Source organism: Sarcophilus harrisii, chromosome 2 (genome assembly GCF_902635505.1).
Source record: "Sarcophilus harrisii chromosome 2, mSarHar1.11, whole genome shotgun sequence".
Classification (NCBI taxonomy): Eukaryota; Metazoa; Chordata; class Mammalia; order Dasyuromorphia; family Dasyuridae; genus Sarcophilus; species Sarcophilus harrisii.
The window spans coordinates 144,309,989-144,333,408 of NC_045427.1; the positions used below are offsets into that span (position 1 = coordinate 144,309,989).

Consider the following 23,420-nt stretch of genomic DNA (forward strand, 5'->3'; position numbering starts at 1 on the left):
GTAGTCAACTTTCTAGGAATTAAGTTCCTAATAAATTTCCTGAAATTTTAAAAATGATTTGGCTTGAGAAGAAACCTCCTACTACCCCAACTTCTACAAGTAGAAATAAGAAGAAGCCTACCTGTCAACTAAGTATAGAAGGATTTCTGTTAAGGAAAATGGAAGGGTTATGAAGAAAAATCACTACATTGTATGCTAAAAACTTAATGAACGCGTTTAAAGTATATTAGACATACTCCAAAACCCACTAGTAATTCTTTAATACCTTTAACTATGGCTTTTCCTCCCACAAATGTCTATTCTGGTATTATAGAAGAATAGCAACTACAGTAAAAAATCTTTTTTAGTTAAAATAGGATCTTTTAGTCCTACCTGCTGATTCAAATTTCTGGCAGGCTCAATGTGGTAATCTCTTAGGCTTTCTCCACCTATGGTACTGTTTACTTCTTCCTGTCTTCCAAGAAAGCATAATGTGGAAGGGAAAAAAGATAATAAATTCTTCTCAAATTATTCCTTTTGGGGAATGAAGAAAGGGAAATATTTCTTGTTTTGTTATTATTTAAACTGAAAACTTAAGGAATAAGGTCATAGTTTTTGGTTTGTTCTACATATTTAGCTCTACTGGGAGCATATATTATCTATTATTAATAAGGAATCTTCTCTCTGGAGAAACTCAATTAATGAAATATTTATTAAATGTTTTATGCAGGGATATGGGAATAAAATGACAAAAAAAAACCACCCAGCATTTTTTTTTCCTCAAAAAGTTTACAATGGACTTGGAGAAAGGGGAAGGGTAATACTAGGTAAATTTATACAGGATGAAATGTGATAAGAGAAAAGGAAGGGATGAGTCAAAGAAATCTTTCAGCTTTGGGAGGGAGTGGTCTGGTATTTTATAAAGGCTTTAAGAAGATGGCATTTGTGATAGGCTTTGAAGAGATTGTAATAGATAGTGACAGGGAAGTATGTGTCCCAGGCACAGGGGATGGATTCCAGGAATGTACAGAGAAGGTAAAAAGCAGGTTATAACCTTGAGAAGTCTAATCTGGCTGGAACATGATGTGCAAAAGAAGATTCAAAGAAAAAAGGTAGGTTACAGCCAGAATGTAGAGGGCCTCAAAAATAATGGGGAGGAATTTATATTTTATATGCAATGGAGAGCCTAACAAGAAGGACAAATAAATAAGCTGCAAAATGCGCTTAAAAGTTTCATTTGCCTAACTGAAATCTCCAGGAGTGAATTCTGCTTTGAGCAAGGAATTCCAAGCACAGGTATTGCCCGAATAGGCGACACTCGGTACAAACAACTTATAAAGCCTTGGGCCTTTTACCAAGGTGGAACAACCTCCAGTTGTATTCAGCCTCATCAGGGCAGGACTCTGAGATGTAACCCTAAGGGTGGGGGAAAGACATCCATTTGCCAGAAACGCTGGAGGCCAACACTAATCAGTAGAATGCAACCTTCTTGAGGACCGGAAATGTTTTTAATTTCTGTTTTTGAATCCTCTGGGCTTGGCCGATAACTTTGCACAAGTTGGATTTTGATAAATGCTTGCTGAATTTCACACCAGTTCCAATCTAATCCAAAGAACATTTTTAAGAGCACCTACCATAAGCCACAGGTTCTTAGGAGGCATTGACAAAATAAAAAAAGGTCTTTGCAAAAGACCTTGAATTTTGGGGTGTGGAGGTGGTGGTAACGGTGATGGAAGACAACATGCGCCGAATCCTGGGCATGCGGAAAACCTGAGTTCAAAGCCTGCCTTAGACACTTACCCACCGTGTTCTCTCCGTTTCCTCATCTTTAAAATGGAGCTAAGAAGAACATCTTTCTCCAAGGACTGTGAGGACCGAGTCAGATTATGAAAGCGTTTTGCAAACATTAAAACACTTAATACGTGTGAGCCAATGTTCCTATTGCCATGCTTCTTGAGGGGTTGGGCAGGTTTGAAAGGCGTGGAAATGGAAGGCACTCATCAGGTCCCATCTGCAGAAAGCTCCAAATGGAAAGCCCAGGGACCGCGCCACCGGAGGTCCGGCCCCTGTGCTCGGGGACCCCCAGAGGGGCGCCACAAAGGTTTCCCGGGACTACCCAGGGCCCCGCGGCAGCACGGGCTCTCCGGAGCCGCCCTCGCCCAGCCCTCCTTCCCTCACTCACCCTCCGCCCGCCGGCTGCGCTCTCGGGGATGCCCCCATCCAACGGCGGGGGCAACTCGCTCCTCCCCCAGCTCGTGCTGCAGCGAGGCCCCGGCGCTCCGCTCGCAGCTGGGAGCAGCAGCTCGCCAGCCCGGCTCCCGCTCCGGCTCCGGCTCCGGCTCCCGCACCCGCTCCCGCTCCGGCTCCCGCTCCGGCTCCCGCTCCGGCTCCCGCTCCCGCTCCCGCTCCCGCTCCCGCTCCCGCTCCCGCTCCGGCTCCCGCCCCCGCCGGACCGGCGTCACGCGCCGTGAGAGGCGGCCACCGAGCCACGGCCGAGGTGCGCAAGCGCCTAGCTTAGGGTCCAGGCCCGTGGGTGAAGTCCGCGTAGTTGTGTCTTCTCCCGGTCCCGGCCACTCCCTCTGCTTCTTGATCTGGGAGCTCTAGTCCGCCCCCCTCTTCCTTCTTGTACCAATGGAGACACTGAGACCAAGGGGGATTTTTATTTGCTTAAAGTCACACAATCCAGGTCCTCTGACTCCAGGTCCTGTTCTTCCCACCAAACCAATTTCCTTGCTTTTTCATTCATTTATTCAAAAAATTAGAGCTGGAAGGGACTTTAGAGATCAAATCACCTCTTGAATCCTCTTCTGTCCTGCCCCGCTCAGCGATCTGATTGATTAGCCCGCAAAGGTTCAATTCTTTACTCAGCATCCGATTTTCAGATTTATGCTTCCACCCCTAGTCCCCGAGTTCTCCTTTTTAAAGCCCTTTCATGACCCGGTCCTCTTTTATCATTGCAGACTTAAAAAGTTTACTCTTCTCCACTCTCTCTATGACTCAGGCTGACAACTTGCTATTTATTATTCCTCATAGGTGCCTTTTTCACTGTCTATGATGCCCCGAAAGCTTTTCCACAGCTAATGCTTTCCTTCTGAAGATTACTTGACTTTTAGATATCTTGTATGTACATGGCTGCTTGTGTGTTTGTGTATGATCTTCCTGAGTAAGTCCGGACTTGTTTTTGTAGTCCGGACTTTGTGTTTTGTTTTTGACACATTCAAGTCATTATGATCAGGACTTACTAAGATGAAAAGGCCCAATAACTGACTATCATCCAAGTTTTAAAAGACTAATCACCAGAAGTTTAACCATTGGGTCATCTTTTATATTTTTTGACCATACCAACTCATAACACCTTATACTGAGACAGTGTAAGACCATGATGGAAAGAAGACCTACTCTAATAAATGCATAGATCTTTTAAATATACTTGGATTATAGAAGAGATGACGGTATGGATCAGGCCTATAGATTAATTTATTTTACTATGTGAAGAGAACATTTTATGGTACAGTAGAAAGGATTGTGGCTCTGGATTTAGGGAACCTAGGTTTTGTAGGTACCCTCAGTACCTAGCACAGAGGCTGGCATGGAATAGGTGTTTAATAAGTGGTTGAAGCTGGCTCAGGCTGGTGCCCTGGATAGACTATCAGGTCTTGAGTCAAGAAGACTCATCTTCCCGAGTTCGAATTTGGCCTCACTTGTGTGTTACCCTGGGCAAGTCACTTAACCCTGTTAGCCTCAGTTTCCTCATCTGTAAAATGAACTGGAGAAGGAGACGGCAAACCACTCCAGTATCTCTGCCAAGAAAACTCCAGATGGAGTTGGGAAGATTCAGGACAGGACCGGAAACAATGACTCAACAACAAGATTGACTCACTTTCCTGAGGTCCACTCCCAAATCTTCAATAGCCTTTTGCATATCTCTAATTGAATGTCCCTAAGGCATCTCAAACTCAATAAATTCTAACAGAATTCATTATCCACTTTCTCTTGTTATTGTTCAGTGGTTTCTGTGGTTTCTGGCTGTTGGTGACCCCATTTGGAATTTTCTTGGTCAAAAAGCCATTAGCTCCTTTTCTCTCTCTCTTTCCCTCTTGTTCTTCTCCCTCTCCCTCTTTCTCTCTGTTCCCCATTCACCCCCTTCTCTGTGTGATGAAGACCAGGAAAGGCCTGTTAGAAAATATGGGATTTGAGCTGTCTTGAAAAGAACCAGGGAACTAGGAGGTGGTGAGGAGGGAAAACATTCCATGGAGGACAGGTGGTGAAAAAGGAGATAAGTTTCCTATGGGAAGAATAGCTAGAAGGCCAGCATAGATGGTAGAGTCTGTGGAAGGGACCAAATGTAGGGAAACGGTAAAAGTAAGAATGGGCCAGGTTGTAAAATAAAACTAAACAGAGGATTTTATATTTGATCCTGGAGTTGACTCAACTATCATTTTCCCCACAAGCTTTTTTTGACTCATCTGGTCCCAAACTGATTTCTCTATTCTCTGCTTTACGATGCTCATTTTTGGCATTTAATTATAAAATGCTGTGCAACATTCTGATTTGAATATGAGAAATCACAAAGTTTTTAATTATCTCAACCTGCTCCTCAGCACAAAAATCTATCTCTTCGATACACATTTTCCTTCAAGGAAAGTGTATTAGAAAAACTCTTGGAATACCAAAACTCTCCAAAGAATCAAAATAATGCAGAGGTTTGTGGAAAGTTGCTTAGTGAACACAAGTGAATTAAGTTTATTTCCAAAGATTACATTTAACAAATAATGAAAACTGGTAGAATTTTTCAGTGATATGCATTTACTATGTAATAAGTGGTTTAAAAAATATAACTATGGCTATCTGTCACAGATATTCATAATGTAGGCTGTTGTCTTCTTAAAATTGAAATGTTTCATCCATTTTATCAAGCTGTGTCCTATATAACCTGAACATAGATATTAGCATAGCAAACTGTTATTCACTAGTATGGAAAAAAGCCAGGAGAGGAAATTCCTTTATCAATGCATATTGGTGCTATCATATATCTTGTATATCTTGTATGTACAGTTTTTTTTTTTTTTTTTTTTTTTTTTTTTTTTTTTTTTTTTTTTTTTTTTTTTTTTTTTTTTTTTTGTACATTATCTCCTTAATTAGATTGAAGGAGAGGGCAGCAACTATCTTTTTGTCTTTCTTTGTATATCACCACCTGTTAGCACAGTAATAGTAGACACTTAATAAATGACTGTTGATTGACTGAAAGGATGAGAAAGATCTGGTTACACAAAGGAAGGAGATGGAATTCCAGGCAGGGGAAAAAGCAAATGTTCAGGAGATAGAAGTTAGCATGATTCTTTCAGAGAACAGGAGTGCAGGGTTCCTATTAGAATTAGAAGATAGTTGGATAGGCAATGCCCAGAATGGTAACATCTAACGTTTTTAACTTGGTTTAATGGGCAATGAGGGAAACATTGAAAATTTTTAAATGGGGAAATAGCATGAAGTAAGAAGTGAATTATGATTATTAATCTTGTGATTAATATTAATATGCAAAGTGAAATGTAAAATTAATTAGATGCAGAAAGAAACTAGAATCAAGAAAACTAGTTCCAAGGTTATTGCTATAATGGTCTTTACCTCTATGTCGATTAATTATATAGATCTACATATTCAATTTTCCTGAGTTCAATTTCATAACTTTGACATTGTGCCCAATTATTCACTCTCAGTTCACATATCTAATCATTAACATTGCTATTTCTACCTCTATAATCTCTCTCTCATTCAACATCTTTTATCTACTCACAAAATTGCAACCCTAGTTCAGGCTTTTTAAAAAACCTCTCAGGATTATTGCAATAGCTTCCTGATTGATTCCCCTGCCCCAAGTCTTTCTCTATTCCAAACCTTCTTCCATACAAGAAGATTGTCTTGTCATCCTTTTACACAACAAATTCATGATTTTCTAATACTTCTAGAATAAAATATATTTTTGTTATCTGTTGACAAATCTATCTGACATTTGATGTGCTTCACATTCTGGCCTCAGCTTTCCTTTTCAGTCTTATTACATTTCTTGTCTTTATTTTCTAACTAGACTGGATTTCTCTTTGTTCATCACACATGACAATCTATCTCCTGTTTCTGTACTATTTCTTAATAGCACAAGTCCTTCCTCCCTTTCTGTTTCTATATGCATGCTGTTGAAAACTACTAAAGAAGTTATATAACTATGTTGACTGGGTCCATTACAAATTTATAATGTCTAATCATAAATGGTTCCTCACTCCTGAATGCAGTCCCTTTATTCTTCCTTGATTGATAATGTCACTTTCTATGAAGCTTTTCTAAACCTTCTCTCCTCTTTCTTCAAATCTACTATATCACTCTTTCTTCTCATCTCAACAGAACACCTGACTTCCTAATTTACTGAAAAACAGAGACCACCTGCCATACCTCAAAGCCTTTTCTGCATTGTTCTTCAGTCTCTTTTGTTTCAGTCTTTGAGGAAGACCAAGATCAATCACTTTCTTTGTGACCTTGATTCTAACTTTTTCTGTCATTTCTTGGGACATTCCCCTCCTCTCTTTGTTTTTATTTTTTAAGTTAAGTTTTTTAAATGAATAAAAAAAGTTTTTATTCCTTTCTAACCACCATAATACCTGTTACAAGCATATATAGTTAAGCAAACCAAATTTCCCCACTGACCTTGTCCAGAAAATACATCTCAACCTGCATTTTGAGTACATTACTTTTCTAACTGGAGGTAGTTGTTTCATTATGAGTCTTCTGGAATTCTGGTTAATCACTGTGATGATCTAAGTTCCCAAGTCTTTCCAATTTGTCTTTACAGTGTTGCAAAAATTGTTCTGCTTCTTGCTCTGAATCAGTTCATATTCATCTTTCCAGTTTTTCTGAAACCATCAGAAACTTCATTTTTTCCCCCCAGAGTTAATGTTTTGACTGACTTATTAAATGACCCAGAACCCTAGGAGGTAAAACAGAGGAGAGTCACTGCTCTTAAAACATTTACAATTTTACTTTTGGCTTTTGCTACAATGATCTCAATTCTCCCTAGGTGCCCTTTCTTCTTGTTTCCTAAAATAGACCTTCAACATGAAAAAATGTCTAGTGCTTCATATACTAAAGAAGGATTACATAGCTAATATGACTATAATAACTAGCATTCATAGCACTTTAAGATTTGCAAAGTACTTAACATGCTATTTCATTTGATTCTTACAATAGTCCTGTAAGATGGGTACTATTTATTATTTTCATGTTACAGATGAGGAAACTGAGGCACTGAGAGGTTAAATGACTTGCTCAAGTTCCTGAAATAGAATTTGGGCTCCAAATCCAACCATATCTGCACTGCATCATTTAGCAGGTATTTCATGCCAGGGTTCTCAGGCAGTGGTGGGAAAGAATACCATATATGAAGACCACATATATGTATGAACTACTTTTATCTTTATTATCCCTAGAACCTGATGGTATGGATTTGGGGAAAATGGCCAAATTACTAAAAGACTGAATCTTCAGCAAAGAAATCAGATTTATATGGTGTATTATCATTCATTTCAGATCTTGAAATATGGAAGGGAACCTGAGACAGTTTGTGCTAGGGAGATAACTCTCAAAGGCTCTAGGGAATAAGTAGATGCTTCCAGTCCAGCTGAGGGAAGAGAGGCAAGAAATCTCAAAAGACCAAAAGACCTCTTAGGGAAACTTTCTTGCTTGAAACCATGTGGCTTCCAGTCCAACTGTCAGGATAGGGGCAAGAGGAACCTCCTATGAGCAGAGGATGGAACAGGGAAGATAGGATTGTACCTGTAGAAATCACGGCAGAAGCCCCCATGTATATCCATTCTTGTGATTACCTCAACTTCTCTGAGTCACAGGCAGAAAGCAAAAAACCAGCCACAATATCATCCACCAGGTCCTCCAGGCCTGGGAGCATCTCTGAGCCCAGTCATTGCAGGGCTTAGTCTGCTATTAATTGTGATATCTTTGATTAACTGAGGTCATTGAGAAACACCTAATTCCTCTTTGTTACCCCCTTCATTTCTTACAGCATGGTAGTTTTTCATCCCAATTATATATCATATGTTGTTCAGCCACTCCCCAAAAGATGCGTAGTCCTTCAGTTTCCCATTCTTTGCTTCAACAAAAAGAGCTACATACTTTGTTTTGGTTAGGACTATTCTCTCCTTTCCTATTAATCTCTCTCCTTTTATCCCCTTTCCCTGCCTTTCCTGTTGAATGAAATGCATTTCTCTACTCAACTCTGTAAGTGGCCAGTTCAGATGAAAATGAGTGTTATGCATTATTTGATGCCTTTTATTTCTACTTTTTTATTTCCCCTTTTTCTATTCCTTCCTCTGTTTGTCTAAACATATTTGTATATGCCAGTTGTGACAGAATTTTCTATATTCTTCTTCTTTTTTTCCTTATTATATTTTTCTTTTTCTCCCTTTTAATTTTGCCATAGTCATCAAAATATGACATAATCATTCCCTGGCCCTCTGTTAGATTCCCCCTATTTGATGCCTTTTATTTCTACTTTTTTATTTCCCCTTTTTCTATTCCTTCCTCTCTGTTTGTCTAAACATATTTGTATATGCCAGTTGTGACAGAATTTTCTATATTCTTCTTCTTTTTTTCCTTATTATATTTTTCTTTTTCTCCCTTTTAATTTTGCCATAGTCATCAAAATATGACATAATCATTCCCTGGCCCTCTGTTAGATTCCCCCTATAACCTCTGATGGTAAGGTTCTGAGAAGAAACACATCTGCCAAAATTAGAATGTAAACAGTTTATCCTTGTTTATTCCCTTATGATTGTTTATCTCTTATAATATGTTATGATATGTTCCTTTTCACTGTTTCTCTTAACTCCTGTGTTTATATTTCAGGGTCTCTACATAGTTCTGATCTTTTCATAGGGAATGCTTAGAAGTCCTCTTATTTTATTAAACGTTATTAAAGGTAAATTTCCTTCCCCTATAGAATGATTTTTAGTTTGCTGGCTAAATAAATTAATTTTGATTGAAAGTCTATGGCCTATATCCCAAAGAGATTATAAAGAAGGGAAAGGGACCTGTATGTGCACGAATGTTTGTGGCAGCCCTTTTTGTAGTGGCTAGAAACTGGAAACTGAATGGATGTCCATCAGTTGGAGAATGGCTGAATAAATTGTGGTATATGAAAATTATGGAATATTACTGTTCTGTAAGAAATGACCAACAGGATGATTTCAGAAAGGCCTGGAGAGACTTACACGAACTGATGCTGAGTGAAATGAGCAGGACCAGGAGATCATTATATACTTCAACAACAATACTAGATGATGACCAGTTCTGATGGATCAGGCCATCCTCAGCAACGAGATCAACCAAATCATTTCTAATGGAGCAGTAATGAACTGAACTAGCTATGCCCAGAAAAAGAACTCTGGGAGATGACTAAAAACCATTACATTGAATTCCCAATCCCTATATTTATGCACACCTGCATTTTTGATTTCCTTCACAAGCTAATTGTACAATATTTCAGAGTCTGATTCTTTTTCTACAGCAAAATAACGTTTTGGTCGGGTATACTTATTGTGTATCTAATTTATATTTTAATATATTTAACATCTACTGGTCATCCTGCCATCTAGGGGAGGGGGTGGGGGGGGTAAGAGGTGAAAAATTGGAACAAGAGGTTTGGCAATTGTTAATGCTGTAAAATTACCCATGTATATATCATGTAAATAAAAGGCTATTAAATAAAAAAAAAAAAAAAGAAAGTCTATGGCCTTTGCTTTTGGCATTTGATATTTCAAGTTTTTACTTTATTATAGTGGCTACTAAGTCTCATGTGATCTTGATTACAGTTCCTTAGTACTTGAATTCTTTTTGGCTGCTTGCAGTATTTTATCACTGAGCTGGTAGCCCTGGATTTTAGCTTTAATGTTCCTGGGGGTTTTTATTTTGAGGTTTCTTTCAGGAAGTGACTTGTGGATTCTTTCTTTTTCTACTTTGCTCTATGATTCTAAGAGATCTGAGCAGTTTTCCTTTATGTATTTTTGAAATATGAAGTCTATACACTTTTTTGATCATAAAGCTTTTAGATAGTCCAAGGATCCTTACATTATCTCTCCTCAAGCTATTGTCCAGGTCAGTTCTATAAGATGCCTCACATTTTTTCAGTTTTTGACTTTGATTTAATATTTTCTGTTGTCTCATGGGAATCATTAGCTTCTCTTTGACTTTCTAATTCTAATTTTCAGGAAATTTGTTGGTTGCATAAAGTTTATATCTCTTGTGGTAAACTGTGAGTTCCTTTTCTAGTTCTTTCTTCTTGCCTAATTTTTCTTTTGGAGCTTTCATTTCATTTATATAGGTATTTTTTAAACTCCTAAAAAAAACCTTCTAGTTTCTAATCTTCTAAAAACTAGTTGAGTCTAGTTCCCAAGCTGTGTTTTTGAGGTTTTCCTTATAAATGTTTTGGAGTTACTCCCTCCTGGATTTTTGTCCTGAGTGTTGGGGAGAGGTGTGTGAGGTAATTGGGGTTGAGTGACTTGCCCAGGATCACACAGTAAGTGTTATATGTCAGAAGTCTGATTTGAACTCAGGTCCTCATGACTTCAGAGCCAGTACTCTATCCACTGTGCCATCTAGCTGCCCTTGTAATAACTTTTTATGGTGGAATTTTTTTTTTTTATGCTCCTTATTTCCAGCTTCCTTCCTGATTTCAGACTTGATGGTAGGACCAACCTTTGCAAATTTCTTGAAGAGATGTGTCACCTTGTGATCTCTAGGTTCATGCTATTGCTTTCTTGTGGTTAGTGAGGTCTATGTTTTTCCCACGCTTTCTGGAACAGTTCAGACTGGAACAGGAGACCTGCAAGCTTTTAGCTTTTTGATCTATTCTCAAAATAGTACAATCAAGGATAAAGTTATGCCTATATAAGTTGAATATTCCATACATTCCCAGTGTTTGCTGACCTCTCTATCTCCCTATGTTGACTAGGACTGAAAAACTGCAGGTTTTTTCCTTAGATATATCCTTATCAATATTTAGTGTAATGCATTTTCTATATCTATTTGGAGGCATGTATCTTAGAGTTGGCTGTACTTCTTGCACTATCTTGGCTAAATCTTCTGTGTCCCCTTCTCTCTTCTCTGTCTCTCCTTTATATTCTTTCTCTTCTTCCTTTCCTTTCCCCTTCTCTCTTCCTCTTGTAGAATCCTCCAATTTTCAGCTCTTACACTAAACCTTTCCTGATCCCTTCCTTTTGAAATTACTTGATATATATTTTTAATTTAACATATAGTTTCCCAGGGATATCTCCTCAACTTGAATTCACAGACTCCAGGTACTCTGTGATTCTGCAGTTCCTCAAACTATGTGTTTATCTTTTAATAGTCACCCAAGGGATACAATTGTTTCAACACAAAAGCACTTAACTAAAATAGTAAGATAAAAAGAAGGTTCACAATAGGACACTTCCCATAATCTTAGGCTTCATTCTTCTGCAATCTTACATGCTATCAACATGTACAGTGAAGAGATACTGAATGAGAGGTTCATATATAGAGAATATTTGCATTAGTAGCTCGTACCTTCAAGACCACTATATTCCTGGTGCCCTCTCATGATGTCTCCTTCCTTGCTTTGCTTCTCATCTGGTGAAAGTCTTCATTAGGCTGCTTACTGTGTGGAGTTTATTGGGACTGCTCTCTTAGTTTTTGCTGACACATTTTTTTGGCTAAGCTGGAATCCTTGGCAAAGGCACTGCTAAATACTTTTAGAAAACAAAAACAGAACCTTGGTCTGTGACAACTGGAAAGTGTTCTGTTCCTTTTAAGTCTCAGCTTTGGGGCCTGCCCTCTCCTAAGTGGTAGGGAGTCATTCAAGCCTCCAAACTAAGCTGGTTTTCCTTCAGTTTCTCTAGCAGGATCAATCCCCCCATTTTTATTTAAGATCTCTGTCTCTCCTGATTGTCCACATAAATGAATTGTTAGGAAAAATGCACTGGGGCATCCATGATCAAGAAGGATCAAATTGAATATCTTTGCCAACTTTATTCAAGATTTGTGGGTATGGCCACTCAAAATCTAAAAATCCTACAAACTGAAAAAATCCACTTAGCATCAGAAAAATGCTTGGTCCTACTTGTGTATCTGAGGTATCTCTTCAGTTGACAATAACCTTTTGGAGAACAGGATCTATTCATTTTTGTTTTCCTAATACCTGGCATAGAGCCTTGAACATAAATATTGAATTTATTTACAAACATTTATTTAAGCAGTTTATTCAGACTAAATCCAATGGCTTCTTTTTTTCCCCCTCCACACAGAAGTAACTTAGAACTCAGAATTGTGCCAATCAGATATTTACACTGGCTAAGGTTTTTTCATTATGGTGCCTAAAATGCTGATATTGCTATTTGTATATGGTCTTGGCACAGGACCTAGAGAAAACTCTTTGGTCAGAAACTCAGGCAAGGGTCACTTGAACTTGCATGTACCTGGACTTTATTCCTCATTTATCCAAAATGGAATCAAATCTAAGATCCATATTCATATACTTTTTCTCTGAACATGGAATAAACTCTAGGGGTCCACATTCAGACACTATTCTTTTTCATCTATTCTTCTCCCTACTCTTATTTCTTTTTCTCTCTTAGTCCATTCTACTTCATTTGCTCAATAACTTCTCCATACATCACAAATTCATGATTCTGTTATACTAAAATCATCCAGTTTCTATTTAAATGTAGATAACTGTTTGCTTTTTCTTCATATAGTAATGTAGAGAATCCAGTCAGCTTGACTTTGGGGGTGGTAGTGGTGGAAGCAATTTATTAATTACAGTGACGTTTTACAGTATAAACATATCTGTATGTACAGTATAGGCCCTATAAAGGTACAGCTTGCATATATATTGGTTGTAGAATATTCTAGTAATTATTGTATATTTATGAATCCCAGAGTTCAGATATTCTGAAGTCTGGGAGTGTCTTTGGGGCAGGAATAGCATATGTTCTTGTATTTATTTTTTGCCTAAGAAACAAATTTGATCTGTATTTAAGTAAATAGGGCAACATAGTCATTGGTTCAATTTGGATATATAAGCTATAGAGATATTTAGGCTTTTTAGATTAAATGATAGGTTTGTGTTTTATCCTGAATCAGGTTAAAAAGCACAAAGATAAATAAAGTAGGGTCCTAGTTATGAAGGACCATGATATCCAATAGGGAAAAAGACAATTTCATCATAACTACAATGCAATTCAAGAAAGTTCATTTGAAATATTAGAGGGAACTTCCTTATCTTGAATTCCCTATACCAATAAAAATATATGTCCAGATTACTCTTCCTCCTCTCCTATTCCTACTTCCTCCCTTCCTCCAAGAGATATTAAATGTTAGAATTTCTAGGACTGGAAGATGAGTTAGGAACCTATAATAATGAAAGGGGCAATGGTAATGAGAATGGAAAGTGTCACTGATCTTTCCAAAAGGAATGTGAAACATATTATTAAGAAGAGAATAAACAAAGTTTGAGCGAAAAGCCTAAGGAGGAGTCAAATATCAGTTTATTCAGAAGGCTATTCTCCTGGGGAGTGCTGAATTAGGAGTAAGAGGATCTTAGCTTAAATACCAGTCCTGCCATTAATTACCGTCACCTTGGACATGTTATATAATTCCTGTAGGTCACAGTTTCTTGGACTATTAGGAATAGGGGTTGGGGGGCAGCTAGTTGGTATAGTGGATAGAGCACCAGCCCTTAAGTCAGGAGGACTTGTATTCAAATCTGGCCTCAGACACTTAACACTTCCTGGCTATGTGACCCTGGGCAAGTCATTTAACTCCAATTACCTCAGCAAAAATAAATAAATAAATAAATAAAAAAAGAAGAAGAGGGGTTGGACTAGATAATTACTAATGGCTCTTTTGGTTCTAAAATTATGGTATGAAAGTTATCAATACATAAAAATAATGATGAAGTGGTGGTTTCTGGAGATAGAAGACAACAGATTATATGTAAATTGAGTTCGAAATAAAGACAAATGAATATGTTGAGTAGGCAATGGTACATGTCTGAAGCTTGGAATACAGATCAAAATTGAAGAAATAAGTGAATAAGAAGTTATATTGATACAATGAAGGAATATTTCAGAAGCTCAGATGTTAGGGCATTCTTGCATATTTGAAAAACCATTACAGAGAGAGAAAAGCAGTCATCAAAGAAACAGGAAAAGAATTGGGATAACAGTGTCACAAAATCTGAGGGAGTAGTTTCAAATAGAAAGGCATAATCAAGAGTGTGTATTGCAACAAAAGTTTAAAGGAAATAAAGATGAAAAAGGTCATTGGATCTTAGTTATCTCATTTTGCAAGTTTATTTTTGAATCACTAGGTGGCAGTCTATTACCATGGACATAGACTTTTCTATTCGACTCCAAAACTTAAAATCATTTTCAAGAGTGGGAAAGAAAGATCAAATTGACATTTTTGGTTTTGAGGTATAGAGGCCACTTGTAGTCATTAATTTGTACACTTAATATTAGTAATTTAATGGGCATTTTCTTCTAGTTTAAAATCCTTTTGAAATATCATTTAAAGAACCCAACATTGAATTTAGTTCTTGGATAAATGATAATAATTTCCCTCTCCCCCTCCCACTTAATAATATTTTTTTCCAATTAAATGTAAAAATAGTTTTACATGTTTAAGACTTTGAATTCCAATTTTTTTTCTTACTTTCTTCCTTCTCTCCCCGCTCCCCAAGACAGCAAACAATCTGATATAGGTTATATATGTACAATCATTCTAAACATATTTCCATATTAATAATAATGTTGTGAAAGAAAAATCAAAACAAAAGGGAAAAACCACAAGAAAAAAAGATGAAAATAGTATGCTTTGATCCATATTGAGTCTTCATAATTCTTTCTCTGGATGTGGATGGCATTTTCCATCCCAAGTCTATTGGAATTGTCTTGTATCATCATGCTGTTATCGTGTACAATGTTCTCCTGGTTCTGCTCACTTCACTCAGCACTAGTTCATGGAAGGTTTTCCAGGCTTTTTTGAAATCACCCTGCTCATCATTTCATATAGAACAATGGTATTTCATTACCTTAAAATGCCACAACTTTTTCAGCTATTTCCCAATTGATAGGCATCTATTCAATTTACAATTTCTTTTCATCACAAAAAGAACTACTTTGTTGCACATGTAGATCTCTCTCTCTCTTTTTTAATAACTTTTTATTGACAGAACCCATGCCAGGGTAATTTTTTACATTATCCCTTGCACTCACTTCTGTTCCAATTCGCCTCCCTCCCTCCCTCCTCTCCCCCAGATGACAAGCAGTCCTATATATGCTAAATAGGTTACAGTATATCCCAGATATAATATATGTGTGCAGGACTGAACAGTTCTCTTGTTCCACAGGGAGAATTGGATTCAGAAGGTATAAATAACCCAGGAAGAAAAACAAAAATGCAAACAGTTTACATTCATTTCCCAGTGTCCTTTCTTTGGGTGTAGCTGCTTCTGTCCATCCTTGATCAATTGAAATTGAGTTAGGTCTCTTTGTCGAAGAAATCCACTTCCATCAGAATACATCTTCATACAGTATCGTTGTTGAAGTATATAATGATCTCCTGGTTCTGCTCATTTCACTCAGCATCAGTTCATATAAGTCTCTCCAAGCCTCTCTGTACTCATCCTGCTGGTCATTTCTTACAGAACAATAATATTCCATAGCATTCATATACCATAATTTACCCAACCATTCTCCAATTGATGGGCATTCATTCATTTTCCAGCTTCTAGCCACTACAAACAGGGCTGCCACAAACATTTTGGCACATACAGGTCCCTTTCCCTTCTTTATTATCTCTTTGGGATATAATCCCAGTAGTAACACTGCTGGATCAAAGGGTATGCACAGTTTGATAACTTTTTGAGCGTAGTTCCAAATTGCTCTCCAGAATGGTTGGATGTATTCACAATTCCACCAACAATGTATCAGTGTCCCTGTTTTCCCACATCCCCTCCAACATTCCACATTATCTTTCCTTGTTATCTAGCCAATCTGACAGGTGTGTAGTGGTATCTCTGAGTTGTCTTAATTTGCATTTCTCTGATTAATAATGATTTGGAGCATATTTTCATGTGGCTAGAAATAGTTTCAATTTCTTCATCTAAGAATTGTCTGTTCATATCCTTTGACCATTTATCAGTTGGAGAATGGCTTGATTTCTTATAAATTAGAGTCAATTCTCTATATATTTTGGAAATGAGGCCTTTATCAGAACCTTTGACTGTAAAAATGTTTATGTGGGTCTCTTTTATGATTTTTTTTGGGGGGATATACAGCCAATAGTGGCACTACTGGATCAAAGGGTGTGCACAATTTTATAGTCCTTTTTGGACATAGTTCCAAATTGCTCTCTAGTGTGGCTGGATCATTCTACAACTCCACCAATAATGCATTAGTGTCCTAGTTTTCTCACAACTCCCAACATTTATTATTATTTTTTCCTGTCATCTTAGCCAATTTGATATGTGAGGTAGTATTTCAAAATTGTTTTAATTAGCATTTTTTTAGATAAATAGTGATTTAGAAAATTTTTTCATATAACTTTAGATGGCTTTAATTTCTTCATTTGAAAATTGTTTGTCCAGTGACTCTTTCCAATGAGATGATTGATGCCAGTTCCAATGATCTTGTGATGAAGAGAGCCATCTACACCCAGAGAGAGGACTGTGGAAACTGAATGTGGATCACAACATAACATTCTCACTCTTTTTGATGTTGTTCACTTGCATTTTGTTTTCTTACTCATTTTCTTTCCTTTTTGATCTGATTTTTCTTGTGCAACAAGAGAATTGTATAAATGTTTGCACATATTGGATTTAACATATATTAACATGTATAACATATATTGGATTTTTTGCCATCCAGGGGAGGAAGTGGGGGGAAGGAGGGGAAAATCTGAAACATGAGGCTATGCAAAGGTCAATGTTGAAAAATTATTGATTAGTATGTTTTAAAAATAAAAAGCTTTTAAGCTTTTTAAGAAAACTGTTCTTATACCTTGATTATTTATCAATGGGAAATGACTTGTATATTATAACCTTGACTCAGTTCTCTCTCTATCTTTTAAAAATGAGGCCTTTCTCAGAAATACTGACTGTAAAAATTGTTTTCTTCTTCCCTTTTAATCTTGGCTGCACTAGTTTAGTTTGTGTTAATCCTTTTAAATTTAATGTAATCAAAACTTTCCATTTTGTATTTTATAATGGTCCCTAATTTTTCGTTAATCACAAATTCATCTTTTCTCCAAAGATCTGACAGGTCAACTACCCTTTTATCTAGTAATTTGCTTATAGTATCATTGTTTATTTCTAAATCATGAACCCATTTTGACCATATTGTGGTATGGGGCATAAGATGTTGGTCTATACCTGTTTTGTGCCATACCATTTTCCAGTTTTTCCAGAAATTTTTGTTAAATAGTGAATTATTATCCCAGAAGTTGGAATCTATGTGTTTATCAAATAGTACTATAGTCATTGAATATTAATGATAATAACTTTTAAAATGTTCAAATGGTGCTAACATACCAAGCAATTTAAAAAATATATAATGAAACATTTATATAACAAATGAAATGTTGTTATCCTCTGAAAAGGAGATTTGTTTTTATTAGATCTTCTTTCTATTGGATGACTTTCCTTCAGGTTTCAGCTAAAATCTGACCTTCTATTAAAATCTCCTTATCTCATATCCCTCCTTATCCTACTTAATATTAAGTTGTTGGACAACTTCTTTTACTTTGTGAATTATTTTCAATTTATCTGTAAATATGTTTTTTTTTGTGTATAGTTATTTGCACTTTATTTCCCCCATTAGACTAGTAACTCCTTGAAAGCAATGACTTTTTTTTTTTTGCCCCTTCTTTGTATAACTAATGTTTAGTTAGCAGTGCTTGGCACATAGTAGAGACAATACATTTTTGTTGACCAGGAAATGTTGAAATACTATTTTTCTTTTTAAAACATTAAAAATATATTGTAATGATATCTTTTGTTTTTATTTCATCTACATTTTTCTGTATTCCTGTGTCCAAGAGCCATCCCTGATAACATAGAATTAAAAAGATGGAAAAAGTTCGGCAAAACTAGCCAATATATTGAAAAATTTCAATGTTTTGTGCAATATTGTCCATCCATTTTTGTGAAGGATCATAAGGTGATCGATCATTGCCTATCAGGCACTTCTTTAATGTATCACAGGCCCCCAGACTTTTAGAATTGGAAGAGACTACATTAAGTCTAACCTATACTTGAAAAGGAATACCTACTATACATATATCCCATGATAGGTCAACCAACTTCTGCTTGAAGACCTCCTATTACAGGGTACCCTGGTGTCTGAAGCAGTCTATTATATTTTCAGAATAGTCTGGAAAGCTCTAATTGTAGGAAAACTCTTCCTGATTTCAAGCCTTAAGTGTGTCTCTTTGTAACTTCTATTCATTTCTTGTGCTTCTGTCTTTTGGGCTAAATAGAACAAGCCTGTTCTCTATTCCACATGGTACTTAATAATAATAGCTAACATTTATGTATGACTATGATGTGCCATGCACTGAACCAAACACTTTATAAATATTATTTCATTTGATCCTTACAATAACCTTGTGAGGTACATGTTATTATTATTCCCATTTTATATGAAATTGGGGCAAATGGAGAGATTAAGTGACTTGCCCACTATCACAAAGCTAGTTTGGATTTGAATTCAGGTCTTTCTGATTCCAGGCCCAGCACTCTATCAAATATATTGCCCTGCTGCTCAAATAGCAGTCCTTCAAATACTTGAAGGTAGCTAATGTGTTTTTCTAAAATTTCTCTTTTCTAGGCTAAACATTTCCATTAATTGATTTTCATTTGACATGGATATAAGGTCCTTCATCATACTTGAATGTCCTGTTCAATTATTTCAAGTTTATCTATGCCCTTTCTAAACTCAGCATCCAGAAATGAAGACATTACCTTGGATATGGTCTGACCAAAGCAGAATAAAGGAGATCTATTGCTTACTTATTCCTAGAAGCTTTGTCTCTTTTAATTTAGCCTGAGATGTCATTAGCTTATTTTCTTTTAATGGCTGCTACATCACACTACTGACATATTGAATTTATAGTCTATTTAATTCCCCAGATCATTTTTATACAAATTGCTAACCATGCCTCTCCCATCCTACATATGTGAAAGTGATTTTGTGAAACCAAATATAAGATATTAAATTCATCCTTATTGAACATCCTTAAAATTTAAAAAAAATTTGAGTTTAACAAATATAAATTAAAAGTAGAATTTTCATGTATAAAATAGTATAGATTATGATGATGGTTTTGATGTGTATGTAGATTATACATGTAAAAATTTTGTAGAGATGGGAAACTAAGCATATAGATGAATAATTATTGATATATTAAAACCTTAAAATTTTCTTTGCTAACTTTTCCCCTGGGACCTTATTCTCCTAATTGAACTATTGGACCTAACAACATTATTTTAGGAAAAATTCTGAATCATACTTGATTTCATTTCTGTTTCTCTGGTCATCTCCTCCATATTTTTAACTTTCTTACCTTTCACCCTGTACCTTTTACTATTCTACTCATTTATGCTTCATTTCTGTCACCTCCTCCCTCCAGGTCTAGAACCTGAGCTATATTCAAACTCATGTGATTGTTCATGAATGGATTCTGTCAATCTGCTTATCCATGACTCCACTAATCACCCCTATGTTTTTTTCCAGTCCAAATTGTTTTTCCCTAGCTATTACTTCTGTTTGTATGTTGTCTTTTTTGTTCGAGGATAGGCACTATCTTTGAGATTTATATCTCTAGCATATATAATATATGTAGTTTACTATATATACTATATATAAATAGTAAGCACTTAAAATTGTTTTTATTCATTAATAATATCCAAAGTTTTTCAAATATTTATTATCTTTCCTTCTTTCACATATCTTGAGAATTCAAATCTCAAGATTCTCATAATTGTATTGCCTCCAATATAGAAGTCTTCCATGTTGTCAATCATCCAACCTTTGTTTTCTTTAATGCCATTTTTATACTTTGCTTTGTAGCACATTGTTGACTGTGATAATGGATTTCAAATCTGGTGATTCCACTGTTACTGATTGAGAAGAATTTATTTTAGAAATGGCAAATAGACAGCTCTTTTCCATTTTTCATCTGTTTGTTATTCTCCTTATAGATTCATTCTTAAATGTCTTACAGATGTTTTGGCATAATTTGATCCTTTGCCAGATTTTCTGTAAATCTTTTTTTTTTTTTTTTTTTTTTTGCTTTTGCCTATTTTTGTATAAAGTAACTCTGCTCTTAATCTTCCAACATCCTTCTCTATAAGATTTCACAAGTAGGATTATATTAGGAAAGTGGGGAGGGGCAGTGGAGAAAGGCTGTCCTTTTGTCTCATGAGCTGAATATGTTTTTCAAAAGCCACAAATTCTTTTTAATCTGGAATCTAACACTGCTTCAGGGCCTATCTTATATTATTAATGTTGACTCCAACTGTCTTGGTCAACAGTTTGCATCTTTGTTTCTGCTCTGGCTATCAGCTCTCCCAAGCACTACTTTCAGTCTCTCATCTTAGTTAAGGTATGGGCAAGAAGTATCATTACCCACAATGTCAGCCTGAGTACCATGGACACTTAATCTCTGAGATTAGCATGTTTGGTCAAGGGTTACTGGGTTATACCAGTTCAAATTTTGAAACATAAAGAAAGGACTTAAAATGAATTTTGTCAGTCTTAGTACAGACTTTGAGAGTAGGTCAAATAGTGATCAAATTAAGAAAGGGTCCCAAATGCAAATTTTATCCTAATGTAGAATCTTGTATCCTCAATGCTTAGTACAGTATGTAGCACACAGAAAGTGTTTATTAATTGTTTATTGACTAATTGCTTTGTTGACTCATTAGAATGCTAGTTCCTTGATGTTAGGAACTGTCTTTTTGCTTTATTTGCATTTGCAACACTAAGCACAGTGCCTGACATGTGGCAAGCACATAATTTATGCTTGTTGATTTTACTGAATATTTTCTGACCATGACACTCACTGATTCTCTAACCACAGCACCCTTGATGACATTTTTTTCTCTTGATGCTTTCTTTAATTGAAACCTTATGCTGGCTGTATAAGGTATTTAGTAAGAAAAAAAAGGTCTAGTATTTAAGAAAGCTTTCTTTTCTTGGCTAGTTTGAACAAAGTAGATATAAAAATGATCTGTGAGCTTTTAGGACAAAGTGAAATGTGGTTATTTGTTTGGGTGAATTGATGTTTTTGATGCCAAAAGTCTTTGCAGCAAATTTGTCATGACCTACATATTTGACCTATATTGTATATATATTTGGTGAATAAAGTTGTGCCAATTAGAAACATGAGCAAGAACAGTTTATCTATATTTAAGTGTGCAAGGGTATCTCTAGTGATCATTTTACTTCTACAATACATTTTTACTTATGCTTTGGTAAATGAGAATTTAAGTATACTTGAGCGATCAACTTGTTTTTTATTTTAAGAATTTCCATACATTTCACTGATAAAAACAAAATGCAGACAAGAATACTGTAATTCTTACAGAGAGACTATTTTGGGGGGATTGAGGATGAACCCTCTGGGAAGCAGAGTTATACTCTGTCTCAGTGTCACTCTACCTGACTGGATTGTCTATCCTCTGCATGTCTCAATACTCCCCTCCTCTGCAGATGAATTTATTCTAGTATCTAGAATTCCTAATTGTACCTCTGGTTTTCAAGTAAATAAGTTATCCTGGATCTATGTGAAAATCTTTGAATCACCAAATCTAAGAACTATATGAACACAATTACAAAACACCTCTCACACAAAAAAAGTCAGATCTAAACAATTAGAAAAATATCAATTGCTCATGGGTAGATTGAGCTAATATAATAAAAATGACAATTCTGTCTAAATTGGTCTACTTGTTTAGTGCCATGCCAAATCAAACTGCCAAAAATATTTTATAGACCTAGAAAAAATAATTTAAAAATTCACATGAAAAAACAAAAGATCAAGAATATCAAGGGAATTAATGAAAAAAAAAAAAAAACAAAGCCTTAGCAGTACCAAACTTAAAACTTTATTATAAAGAAGCAGTCATCAAAACCATTTGGTACTTGCTAAGAAATAGAGTGGCAGATCAGTGAAATAGATTAGATACACATGACACAATAATCAAGGTCTATAGTAATCTAATATTTGATAAACTCCCAGACTTGAGCTTCTGGAACTATTTGACAAAAATTGCTGGGAAAACTAGAAAATATTAAGTCAAAAACTTGGCATAGACTTACATCTCACACTCCATAACCAGAATAAGATTAAGAATAGGCACATAATTTGGGCATAATGGATACCATAAACAAATTAGCAGAGCAACTTGTTCATAAAACTGTGTATATCCTTTGACCCAGCAATGCCCCTACTGGGTCTGTATCCCAAAGAAATCATAAAGGAGAGAAAAGGACTCATCTGTGCAAAAAATGTTTGTAACAGTTCTTTTTTATGGCAGCAAAGAATTGGAAAATGAATTGATGCCATTAATTGGGAAGAATGATATTATTGTAAAGAGTTAAGAAGAAAAAGAGGAAAGGTGTGGAGGTAAGGATTACAGATAACCTTTAGGAGTTTAGTCACAAAAGAAAGGAAAGATAATAGAAGAGATGGATGGATCAAGTGAAGATTTTTTGAGGAGGGGGGAGGCATATATTTTTTTTAAAATTAAAAGCTTTTTATTTTCAAAATATAGACATGGATAATTTTTGATATTCACTTCTACAAAACCCTGTGTTCTACTTTTTTCCCTCCCTTGGCCCACCCTCTCGCCCAGTCAGCAAGCGATTCAATGTATGTTGCACGTGTGTAATTCCTCTGTACATATTTCTGTAAATATCATGCTGCTACAGAGAAACCAGATCAAAAAGGGGAAAAATGAGATAGAAAACAAAATGCAAGCAAACAACAATAAAAAAGAGTAAAAATACTATGTTGTGGTCCACATTCAGTTTCCACTGTTCTCTCTCTAGGTGCAGATGACTTTCTTCATCACAAGATCACTGGAAACTGCTCTGAATCACCTCACTGCTGACAAAAGATCCATGTCTACCAGAATTGACCATCATATAATCTTGCTGTTGCCACATATAATAATCTCCTGGTTTTGCTGATTTCACTTAGCATCAGTTCATGTGAGTCTCTCCAGCCCTCTCTGAAATCATCCTGTTGGTAATTTCTTAGAGAACAATAATATTCCATAGCATTCATATACCTTAACTTGTTCAGCCATTCTCCAACTGATGGAAACTCAGTTTCCAGGT

At 36.0% G+C, this 23,420-nt stretch overlaps 1 protein-coding gene across 5 annotated transcripts in view; it reads right to left on the minus strand.

Moving 5' to 3' along the window:
* ENTPD6 (ectonucleoside triphosphate diphosphohydrolase 6) overlaps positions 1-11,656 on the minus strand; it is a 59,652-nt gene extending 47,996 nt beyond the window's left edge. The window contains exons 1-2 of one of the 5 annotated variants that reach the window (XM_031951011.1): positions 2,162-2,380; positions 373-450 (exon numbers count right to left, since the gene is read on the minus strand). The gene's annotated coding sequence lies outside the window, so the exon portion shown is untranslated. The other 4 variants (XM_023494836.2, XM_031951013.1, XM_031951012.1 and 1 more) reach the window with 4 other exon arrangements.
* Positions 11,657-23,420: the final 11,764 nt, after the last annotated feature.